Genomic DNA, 10,649 nt, shown 5'->3' with positions numbered 1-10,649 from the left:
GTACATTGGCACAAAAACCTGTGCGTGAAGATTTCTAGTACCTTTGGCCACAATCATAAAAACTAGAAATGACCGACATGCCCTTCTTTTTTTTTTTTTTTGAGATATTTTTATTTTTTAACGTTTATTTATTTTTGAGACAGAGAGAGACAGAGCATGAACGGGGGAGGGTCAGAGAGAGGGAGACACAGAATCTGAAACAGGCTCCAGGCTCTGAGCTGTCAGCACAGAGCCCGACGCGGGACTCGAACTCACGGACCGTGAGATCATGACCTGAGCCGAAGTTGGCCGCTTAACCGACTGAGCCACCCAGGCGCCCCCCGACATGCCCTTCAATAGGAAAACAGGTAAGGAAGCAGTGGTTCATCCACACACAGAATACTATTTGGTTTTAAAAGGACTAAGCTAGCCAGTCACACAAAGCTATAAATGAGTCTTAAATGCATACTGGTAAGTAAAGAAACCAACCTGAAAAGGCTACACAGTGTCTAATTGCATTGATTTGACATTCTGGAAAAGGAGAGCTCCAGGGACAGTGAAGACCACTGGTTTCCAAGTTGGCAGGTGAAGCAGAGGAGAATTCCTCAGGGGGGTGAAACTATTCTGCATGACGGGAAAATGGTACATAAAGGACACCGTGCATTTGTCAAAAGCTATTGAAATTTACAGCACCCAGAGTGGACTTTCATGTAAACAAATTAAAAGAAAAATATTTATCAGAATGAGGCATCCAGGGGTGGAATGTGAACTCTGATAAAGTAGCATAACTATATGACAAACGAATGAAGTCACTTTACTGAAGAGGGTGGAAGATGTGTGGGCCTGGCACTTTGAAGATAAGTGGTGTCTGTAAGGCTAAAAGTACAGGGGACTGTAGAAAAGCACTGTAGTCTGGCTGATAACACTGTTTCTCATGGGGTACAGATGAACAATTCTGATGTCACTGTCCATATATGCTAGAATTGAATGAGCCTAGACCATCCTATGGCTTCAGAGATGGAGACAGAGGGGGAGAGGAAGGAGGGGAAGGGGTGGGGAGGGGAAGGAGGCCAAGGAGGGAGAGGAGGAGGGGGAGGAGGAGAGACGAAGAAGAAGAAGAAGAAGAAGAAGAAGAAGAAGAAGAAGAAGAAGAAGAAGAAGAAGAAGAAGAAGGAGGAGAAGGGGGAGGAGAAGGGGGAGGAAGAGGAGGGGGGTGGGGGAAGAGGGGGATGGGGAGAGGGAGGGGGAGGAGGGGGGAGGAGGAGGAGGGGGAGAAAGAGGAAGAAGAAGGTCGAGGGTGCATCAAAGGTCACAAAACCCAACTGTGGGACTACCGATACCAAAGCTGGAACAATCTGAGAAACTAAATAAAGTGGTAGTATTTTATAAACCAAATAGTCTCTCCTTCCTGATTTTAAAATTAATTTTCTTTTAACTTATTACTTACATTTACTTTATCATTTATATTTTAGTTAATATTTTTAAGTTCACCTATTTATTTTGAGAGAGAGAAAAAAGTGCGCGTGAGTGGGAGAGGGGCAAAGAGAGACGGGGGTGGGGTGGGGAGAGAGAATCCCAAGCAGGCTCCGTGCTCAACATGGAGCCCCACACAGGGCTCAATCTCATGAATCGTGAGAAATCAAGAGTTAGACACTTAACCAACTGAGCCACCCAGTACCCCTTTAATTATTATTTTTAATTTTAAAATTTATTTATATCAGTATGCACTCATGGATGTATAGCCATACAAATACATGTGAATAGGCAACTGAATAAATTAAAATCACGAAGGAGAGACAAATCCCCCATAGAGAGATATTCCAAATCATTTCTGTCCATACTTGTACCCTCGGGGAGGCAGAACGTAACTCTCTGCTCCTTCAGCATAAACTACACACAGTGGCTTCCTTTCAGAGTACAGAACAGAAAACGAGGCAGATCATCTTCAAGTGGAAAAACCTAACCAACACTACCCCAACTGGATAATCAAGAGCACCATGGACAATGATGAGTCCCGTTGAGGGAAGGCGCCCTTGATATGAAGTAACGAAAGTACCTTGCTCTCCACATCTCAAAGTCCAGTCTGATAATGAGAAAAAAAAAATCAGATAAATCCCTACTGAAGGGTGTTTTACAAAACACCTGACTAGCACTCCCGAAAACTGTCAAGATTATCAAAAATAAGGAAAGTCTGAGAAACTGTCATAGCCAAGAGGAACCTGAGTAGACATGACAAGTAAATGCATGTAATGTGATATCTTGGATGGGATCTTAGGAAAGAAAAAAAAAAATAGGTAAAAACTGAGGACCACAGAATAAAGTTGGACTTAAGATTATAATAAATATCAATGCTTGCTTATAACTGCGACAAATGTACCATATGGATAGAAGATGGTAACAACAGAGGGAACTGGGTGTGGTTAAATGGAAATTTTCTCTACTGTCTTTATGATTTTTCTGTAATTCTAAAACTATTCTCAAAATTTAAAGAGTTTCCTCAAAAATTCAAGCTCAAGGAGGCAATATGACTATTGGCATGGTTTTGATAAAGAGGAGGTGTCTGTCCCAAGTGGCATTTTGTAAATGTTGTAAATGCTTCTGTCGTCATAATAATTGAGGGGACGTGACTTGAATTTTGTGCATCAAACAGGATTGTCAGATGTCCCTCAGTGTGAAGGATGGTCCTGAACAATGACTGGACTTTGAATTCCTCTGGCTATTCATGTAGGCAAAAACAAACAACAACAAAAAAAACTACTTATAGCTATCTGTGCATAAAACTCACCTTGATTTACATACGAATACAGAATCTGTTTTCATGATATTGATGTGCAATATAGAATACATTTCTTGTATATACCGAGAGGAGATTGTAAATTCTTTACTTTGGAAGTTTACTAAGACCTGTTTACTATATTGTAAAATCACGTAACCCCAAATCTCTGAAAATGACGTTCTAATGTCTAATTACAAAACACGGAAGTGCGTAGCTATCACACACGCCGGGATTGTACACATACACACACGTAATTAATGCACTGTCTCTTAGGGTATTTGTTACCAGGTAATTACATCTTGAAACATCTATTATCGTATTGCAAGTTTCTTTCATTTCTCCATTCTGTTACATGGAAGAATGCTATCTGCTTTTTGAAAATTTGTGTGTAGGTAGGTTATGCAATTAACGAATTTATTTCCAGATGGGAGAGCAAGCATTCAACTATTTGTTACAAAACAGGGACATTCAGATCCGACAGGGTTGAGAACCACTCACTTTATAAATAGACTTAGGATGGACTCTGTAACAGACTGCTAATTGTCTATCAAAAATTTGAGCTGCCTTTATTTATTATTTTTTTTTAATGTTTATATATTTTTGCGAGAGAGAGTGTGTGAGCAGGGGAGGCAGGGAGAGAGGGGGACAGAGGATCTGAAGCAGGCTCCACGCTGACAGTAACGAGCCCGATGTGGGGCTCAGAGATCATGACCTGAGCCGAAGTTGGATACTCAAATGAACTGAGCCACCCAGGCGTCCCTGAGCGACCTTTCTATAGCATACGGTTGTTTCTGGGAAGTTGACACCCAGCCTGGAACTACATTTGCAAACTTCTTGCCACCACCCGAGACCATGTGACTATCTGTCAGCACTGGAATACTGTAAGGCAGGTAAGCTTTCTCGGTCTTCCCTTCCCTGGTTAGAAGCAGGGGACTCCACAGACGTGAGGGATGGATCAGCCACGAGCTAAAAAGAACTAAGTCTCAGAAGTAAGAAAATGAGTCTCCGGCCACCAGAAACACCCATTTTGACTGTTCAGGAGGGAGAATTAACCGCGATGTCACTGAAATTTGGGGATTTTTGTTAGAATAGCCAGCAAAACTAAACGAATACACAGGCTGCCAATTTCATGATTCACTCCTGTAAGCAAGTCATTTTCAAGACTAGGTATTTTTTTTTTCGATCTGTAAAAAGAGGCTAAATATAATAATAGTCACATAGGGTTGTTGTGAGGTTTATATGGGATCATACTCCGAAAACGACTTGTGCTTTATAAGCCCTGATTCAGTCTCTTTGTCCACTGCTGTTCTTTTTCTGACTTACCTATTTATCCACCTGCCGTCCAACTTGCAACATCCACGAATAAACTCCTCGACCTCAGTACATAACTACGGCAGATCGTGATCAGGGCTCTGAAATGGTTCTACTCCAGAGACCACCACGTTATATCCCCTTTCTCCTCTTTCTTTGTCTTAAATATGCCATTTCAAAAACGCACAACCTTTGCTTTCTCTCCGGAGCAAGTTTACAAACCCAGAAACTCTGTTGGATATTTTGCTTAATTCATTCATCAGAAAAAAAAAAATTACTGTTTATTTCTGCAGGAAAACTGTAATTACTGCTAACACGTATCACGTTTTCCCAAACTGGAGAATTTGCAAATTCATCAAGTGCGGATGTGGGGGAAGTTCAATGTTCAAATCCTGTTTGAACCCCTTGCATAAGTTCCCGAAGGGCCCTCCGGGCTTGGCGTTTTTGCATTTGATAAAAACATAAGCATTTGTTTAAAAATCATGGAGAAGCTATGTATATAGAAATGTAGCAACTAAGGTCAGTGGATGTGTCAGCCATTCACTGTTCCATTCAGGGCCACGGCCCACAGACCCAAAGTACATGGGACAAACCTTTTCCCCAAATGCCATGCTTCCCGTAGGCAAGAGTTGCAAGTCTTTTCAAATAGCGTGCTTTGTTTCCAAATAATACCTTTTCAGTACTTCCCAGATTACCCAGTTTTGAAGACGCAGAGAAGCTGCCAAAATTTGAGGAGTCTGCATATCTGGTCAAACAGTTTTATGTTCTTGTAGCTTATCACAAAGAGTATTTCTCTGCACGCCATGGAAACGACAACTGAATTTATTCATATGAATTACACGGGAGCAAATAGTTCAAGTGCATGTTAAGAATTTTTCTAAAGCACTGACTGGATCATTTCTTCCCCATGTTAATGATCTACAATGGTACATTGTTGCCTAAAGAAATGTTTTCAAAATATGATGGGTCAAGAATGTCTTTGAACAACTCACCACAGTGTTGTCTCTTCCCCCCAAACTGCCTCTATGGAGACGAATATGTGGCATTTTAGATGCCTCATGGACATCAGACATCAGCACGTGGACCCAAGTTTCAGACCATCTGACTTTTAGGATAAAGGATCATCTGCTCAGACTGTTAAACAATCTACCCCTTGACTTTGCCTCCAGGCCCTTCTCCCTCGGCTCTGCCCTACGCCCCCTTCACAACCACAGTCCCACAGTCAGGCTCCTTAACAGACCCAGCACATTCATGCTTCTGTGCCTTTGCACCTCCTATTCTCCTTGACCTTGAGAAACCACCCTTTCTGCACCATCCACCTGATTCATTGGTTGTCCTTCAAAATGTTAGTGCAGATGCCGTCTCCTCTAGGAAATCTGGTTTTCTTTCTACCTTCTCTGTGCCCTGATCGTATAGTCCGTGCACCGCTACGATAGTGTCCATCACCCTGCATTCATTCTGCCTCTTCCTGCGAAGAGACTGGGTTCCGCTGATAATGGCATCTCTAATCTCTACCACGAGGCCTGATATAAACAGAGGTGGTCAATAAATGTTTGTATACTGAGTGAAGGAATGAATAAATGAATGCCCTTCGTTCTATTTTAAAGACAGAGAAGACTAAGCATAAATCTTGACAACTGAAACAAATCGCTATGGCCAGTAGTTAGAGCAAGGTGTTAGGGTGCTTCACCCACAGGCAGCAAGTGCCAAGCAAATTCGATTAGTTTATTTCAGATCGGTCAGAGGCTGGGTCAAGAGATGGGAACACGAGCAAAGTGCCTATGCTAGATCAAGGCATAGTGGCCAGGAAAATTGTCTGGTGGAAAACGAATAACAACTTTAATGGCTTTCGGCAGAATTTTATGAGATGAAAACATGCTACAGGCAGACTTGTTGAAAACAAACATGCGAACCAACAGAAAACACAGACACACACACATACAAACCTAATAAGCAGAAAGGCTGAGCTAAAGCCCCAGGAAAGGACTGTGTCGTTTGTCCTCATTGGGATGTACAAGCTGGAGACAGCACGTATGTTTCACAGATCGACCTCTCCCACTGATGAGAGAGCGAGAATATGCAGGCAGAGCAGGTTCCCCAGCTCTACACCCCTCCCCTCTGTCACACCTCCAGCCCCTCTGGTCTGGTGCGCCCATCCAGCTCTCTGGCGAGTGACTCCCACTTCAAAGGCTGATGAAGACGGTTGGTGAGCGCTAGCCAAGAAGTCAGAGGGCCTGAACTCCTGTGCGCTCTGCAACTTCCTTGCCATGGGACACTGGGTAGGTTACTGACACGTGTAACCCTGGATTTCTTCATCTTTCAAGCTGGGCCATCCGTGCCTCCCTTCATTGAAGTGCAAGAGGGAGAAAACGGAAGTTCTTGTGCACACCAGGTGGCACTGTGAACATTTATTACATGGTATGCAGTTGTTTGCATCCACGCACGTGTCTCCTATGGAAATGCGAGCTCCTTGATGGCAGGAGCAATTCTTACTTATTTTTACTTTCTGAGAGCCTGGAATACAATAGACAATTAGTTCTCTCTCGGTCGCTCTCTCGACAGACAGTAAATCTCAGTTTGCAAGCATAATTTGTTCCAGAAACGTGCTTGTCATCCAAAGCATCTGTACATCAAAGCGAATCTTAAGAACCACTGGCTAAGTTGTGATCATGTGACATTCCACGTCACCTACGACTCGTACTGCAAGACATCACTGATTTATCAAGTGAAGATTTATTAGAAATGTTTGCTTGCCTTGCGGAACACTCCCAGAACAAGTTCCTTGCAATCCAAAGTTGTTACTGGTAGGTGCACTTTTACGCTAAAATGAATTCTTTACTATGATAGTTCCTGAAGGGTAAACTGTGAAAAAAAAAAAAAAAATAAAGAATAAACCACGGTCTATCGGTGCCTAAGAAGATTGGCATCTGTCCATGCAGATAAGGCGTAGGCTACACGGAAGGCACTAGCATCAATGAGTTCTCATGATACGGAGCGGGAGATATTTATTATGGTAATTGAACAAAGTGAAATTCTAGCCCCTGTTCATACACAGTTTTTCACACACCTTTTTAAGCAAATGGAGGGGCGCCTGGGTGGCTCAGTCGGTTGCGCGCCCGACTTCGGCTCAGGTCATGATCTCACAGTTCGTGGGTTCGAGCCCCGCGTCGGGCTCTGTGCCTGGAGCCTGCTTCAGATTCTGTGTCTCCTTCTCTCTCTGCCCCTCCCCCGCTCATGCTTGGTCTCACTCTGTTTCTCAAAAATAAATAAAGGTAAAAAAAATAAAAAAAAAAGCAAATGAGAATATCTTCCAATGACAAAAACTTCCTACATTTATCAAACGTGTTATTGTTTCGCTTCATCAGGCAAACTATATGAATTTGACTTTAATCCACTGGATGGAAGTTCTTTGAATTCCAAACACAAATACAGAAGCACAGTTATTAGTTTAGCTGAAACATCTGTTTCCAACTTCCTGAAAGGAAAAGGAGAGGTTGCCAATGTATATACATATTTGAAACAGGGCTCGTACTGCACACATGGATACAATATGCATTTGTAAAAATTTTCCAAGCGGTCTAATGTCCCACTTGGTCAAGAGAAATAAGATGATGGAAGCATGTGATATAGGAAAATGAGTAGGTACAACAACATTCCCACTAACAATTCTAGTTTCTAGGAGAGAACGCCAAGGTCACCGCTTAATGGACAGCACCAACCAGATTCTGGCCATTGGATCTGATGTTTACCTGTGGGTAATGTACCTCCGTGAAGGATGCTATCTCTCAGAGAAGGAGAGGGTCTAGTTGGAGTGTGTGTGTGTGCGTGTGCACGTGTGTGGTGGGGGCAGGGGGAGGTGGTGAGTTTGGATATAACACTTCACAATTCTGAATTCTGGCCCATCTACTGTCACTAATTTTCTCTCTGACTTTGGGAAAGACACTTCATTATTCCATCCTTTAGGGTCTCAATTAATGCATCTGTAAAACGAGTCTGCAAAAATGCCAGGCAGTGGGTCAAGGCTTCTAGACTCCAGACCTCTCGAAATCATTACATTCTTTAAGCCAATCAACAAGCAGTCACTAGCAGTGAGATTGCAACTCCAATTTCCTAAACAATGTCCCAGCTGTCTTGTCAGGTTTATCACCTGGCACTTAATCAATCCCGACCTTTTCCCCACTCTAGGCATGAGGGATGTGGGTTAGCTCAGAAGTTGATGAAAGCAATCACACCCTCTTCTAAAGGCTCCTGCTCGACACCGATGCCCCAAACCTGCATGAGCCGAATAGAGAGGAAGGTAAGCTGAGAATCAAAATCTGCCAGGTGCGACGCTATCCTGTTTTGGATGGAGATTTACTGATGCGATGACAAGGGAAAGCAATTTCCTGGAGAAGACGAAGCAAAACAAAATACAAAGTTAGAGCATCCTAAGAATTTTTGGTGGAACCTAAATCTGGTCCTATTAATGCGCTGGGTGACAGGACAGACCAAAAAGGATCTTAATCTTGTATCCTGCCGTGCTTCTCAGGTGCGATATCATAAAAAGCGCTGCTAATGGATGAATTAATTAATACGGAGACATGTTACCTAACAGCTCTGAGCTTTCATTTTTTTTGTCTATGATAAAGAGAGAGTAACAGTTACCTTACTCTTAGGTGTTAAATCAAACCAGTAAATGAAAGCTCTAGCACAGTACCTCTGTTGCACAGCAGATTAGGAATCATTAGCTTCACTGTGCTACAAAATCACCATTGCAAAACAATTCCTTTTAACGAGACGTCATCTACGATCAGTCTGCTTTTCCAGACCTCGGCTGCCTTTTCTTACTGTGCCTCCTAGTGGCATCAGACACTCAGGTGTGCCTGGTATCTGCTGGTCAGATTTTAAAATTCAAAATGATATCCTTAAACGTGGAATCCTGAGATCTATTTCTTTGTGTTTATCTGGCTCTGAGGTTCTTCACTTACAGGCATCAGATTTTCTCTGGGTTTGCTGCTACTGTCCAGGAACGAAGACGCTTCAGATGAAGAAATCGAGACGGAGAAAGTGGCAAGAAAAGTCATGGGGGAAAGGTACAGATCCACCTACAGCATGGCTGATCTGGGGTAAGCAGAGGCGACGCCTGTCAGCCAGCTCAGAGGGAGGTGGGAGTCAGTGAGATGCCTTAGGTGGGTTCAGGGGCTGGTGAAGCTGGGGGTGAGGGTGATGGTGATCAAGCTTCACGAATCGTTTCAGAGCACTGGGGAGCCACAGAACACCGGGAAACAAAATCCTCTAGGATTTTCACTGTCTCTTTCCAGAAAGTTTTGCCAAGCATTCGAAGCAACTTATGGCTTGTGATCCAAAGAGGGGCTCGTGGTATTAGGAATTCCCTATAAATTTTGATAGACATTTGAAGGAAATGGGGCACAAACATATTCTGTGCAGCTCCCAGTACAGAAAAAAAGAATGAATGGGTGGAGGTTTGGGGGAGAATAATCTCGGATGAATCTAACACAGTTTCAGAGACAGCACATTGTCTGACAATGGGGTGGGTTGTTTTAAAAGATATTAAGCTCAGTGTAATTACTCATTAATTTACCCAGGAAGCCAACAAATTCAAATATTAGACTAAAGTTGAAATAGATGCTCTAATTGGTTCTTGGCAACTTAAGAGTTCTAATGTTCTTGGCTCTTTCTAAAAATGAATAGACAGTACCAAAGAGAGTTGTTAGGAGCCTTTGTTGGTTCCCACATTCTTTTTGGGTGATACATATTTTCAGGGTTTCAGCTAACACCAGATCTCTTGCATGTGGGTTGCCCCTGGCTAGCTGATCCTTTCTGGGCTTCTCCACAAGGGTGTCCCACACGCACTTCAAACAACATATCAAAGTAAACATGTGACTGATGCTAAGAAATGGCTCCCATCATCCCCATGATGCCCTTCTAACAGGGCTGGAAACCCCTCAGACTGAATTTCCCAACATTCCTACAATTGCAGCCACAGATGTGAGACAAGTTCAAATGTTGGAATCGATGATGCGTGGAATTTCCCGAGAGGCAGGCTAATGAATGTTTTTTTCTCATGTAGGAAGTTGACCTGTGATGCCTCAGTTTGGGAGCAGCTTCTTGAGCCCTTCTAGGAATTGTGCAGGAGCCTTTATGAAGTCTTTTTTTTTTTTTAAGTTTAACTCAATAGCATGGATTCTATATATTCCATCCAAACACTGATTAATGTACTATTAAGATCATATTTCACACTGCATCTGAACCTGCTTCTTTCCATGTATTCCTTGCCTTGCTAAATGGCACCACCAACCATATACACCCACCCATCCAACTGGGATATTGACTTTCAAGACTCAAATCTCACTCCATTTCCGAAGACCTTTCCTTACTGCTCTCCATTGTGGATGTGACCACTCCTTTCTTTGGGCCAGTTGGCCAGACTCGTACCATAGTTTTACAATCATCCCATTTGCTCCCATTTCACTACAAGGGAGTAAGGACTGACCACTGATGGTTGACTGACTAAACCAAATTTTAAGAGCAAAATGATGTTATTGCTTGCCTAACAGAAGGCCATGGATGTGGCGTGTGGGGA

At 42.9% G+C, this 10,649-nt stretch overlaps 1 long non-coding RNA gene across 1 annotated transcript in view; it reads right to left on the bottom strand.

Moving 5' to 3' along the window:
- Positions 1–7,595: 7,595 nt before the first annotated feature.
- LOC123581561 overlaps positions 7,596–10,649 on the bottom strand; it is a 170,301-nt gene continuing 167,247 nt past the window's right edge. The window contains exon 4 of the long non-coding RNA XR_006703822.1: positions 7,596–8,451. This is a non-coding gene — a long non-coding RNA (uncharacterized LOC123581561). The remainder of the gene's footprint in view (positions 8,452–10,649) is intronic.

This window comes from Leopardus geoffroyi, chromosome A3 (genome assembly GCF_018350155.1).
Source record: "Leopardus geoffroyi isolate Oge1 chromosome A3, O.geoffroyi_Oge1_pat1.0, whole genome shotgun sequence".
Taxonomy (NCBI): domain Eukaryota; kingdom Metazoa; phylum Chordata; class Mammalia; order Carnivora; family Felidae; genus Leopardus; species Leopardus geoffroyi.
This window is presented reverse-complemented; position numbering and strand designations above follow the sequence as displayed.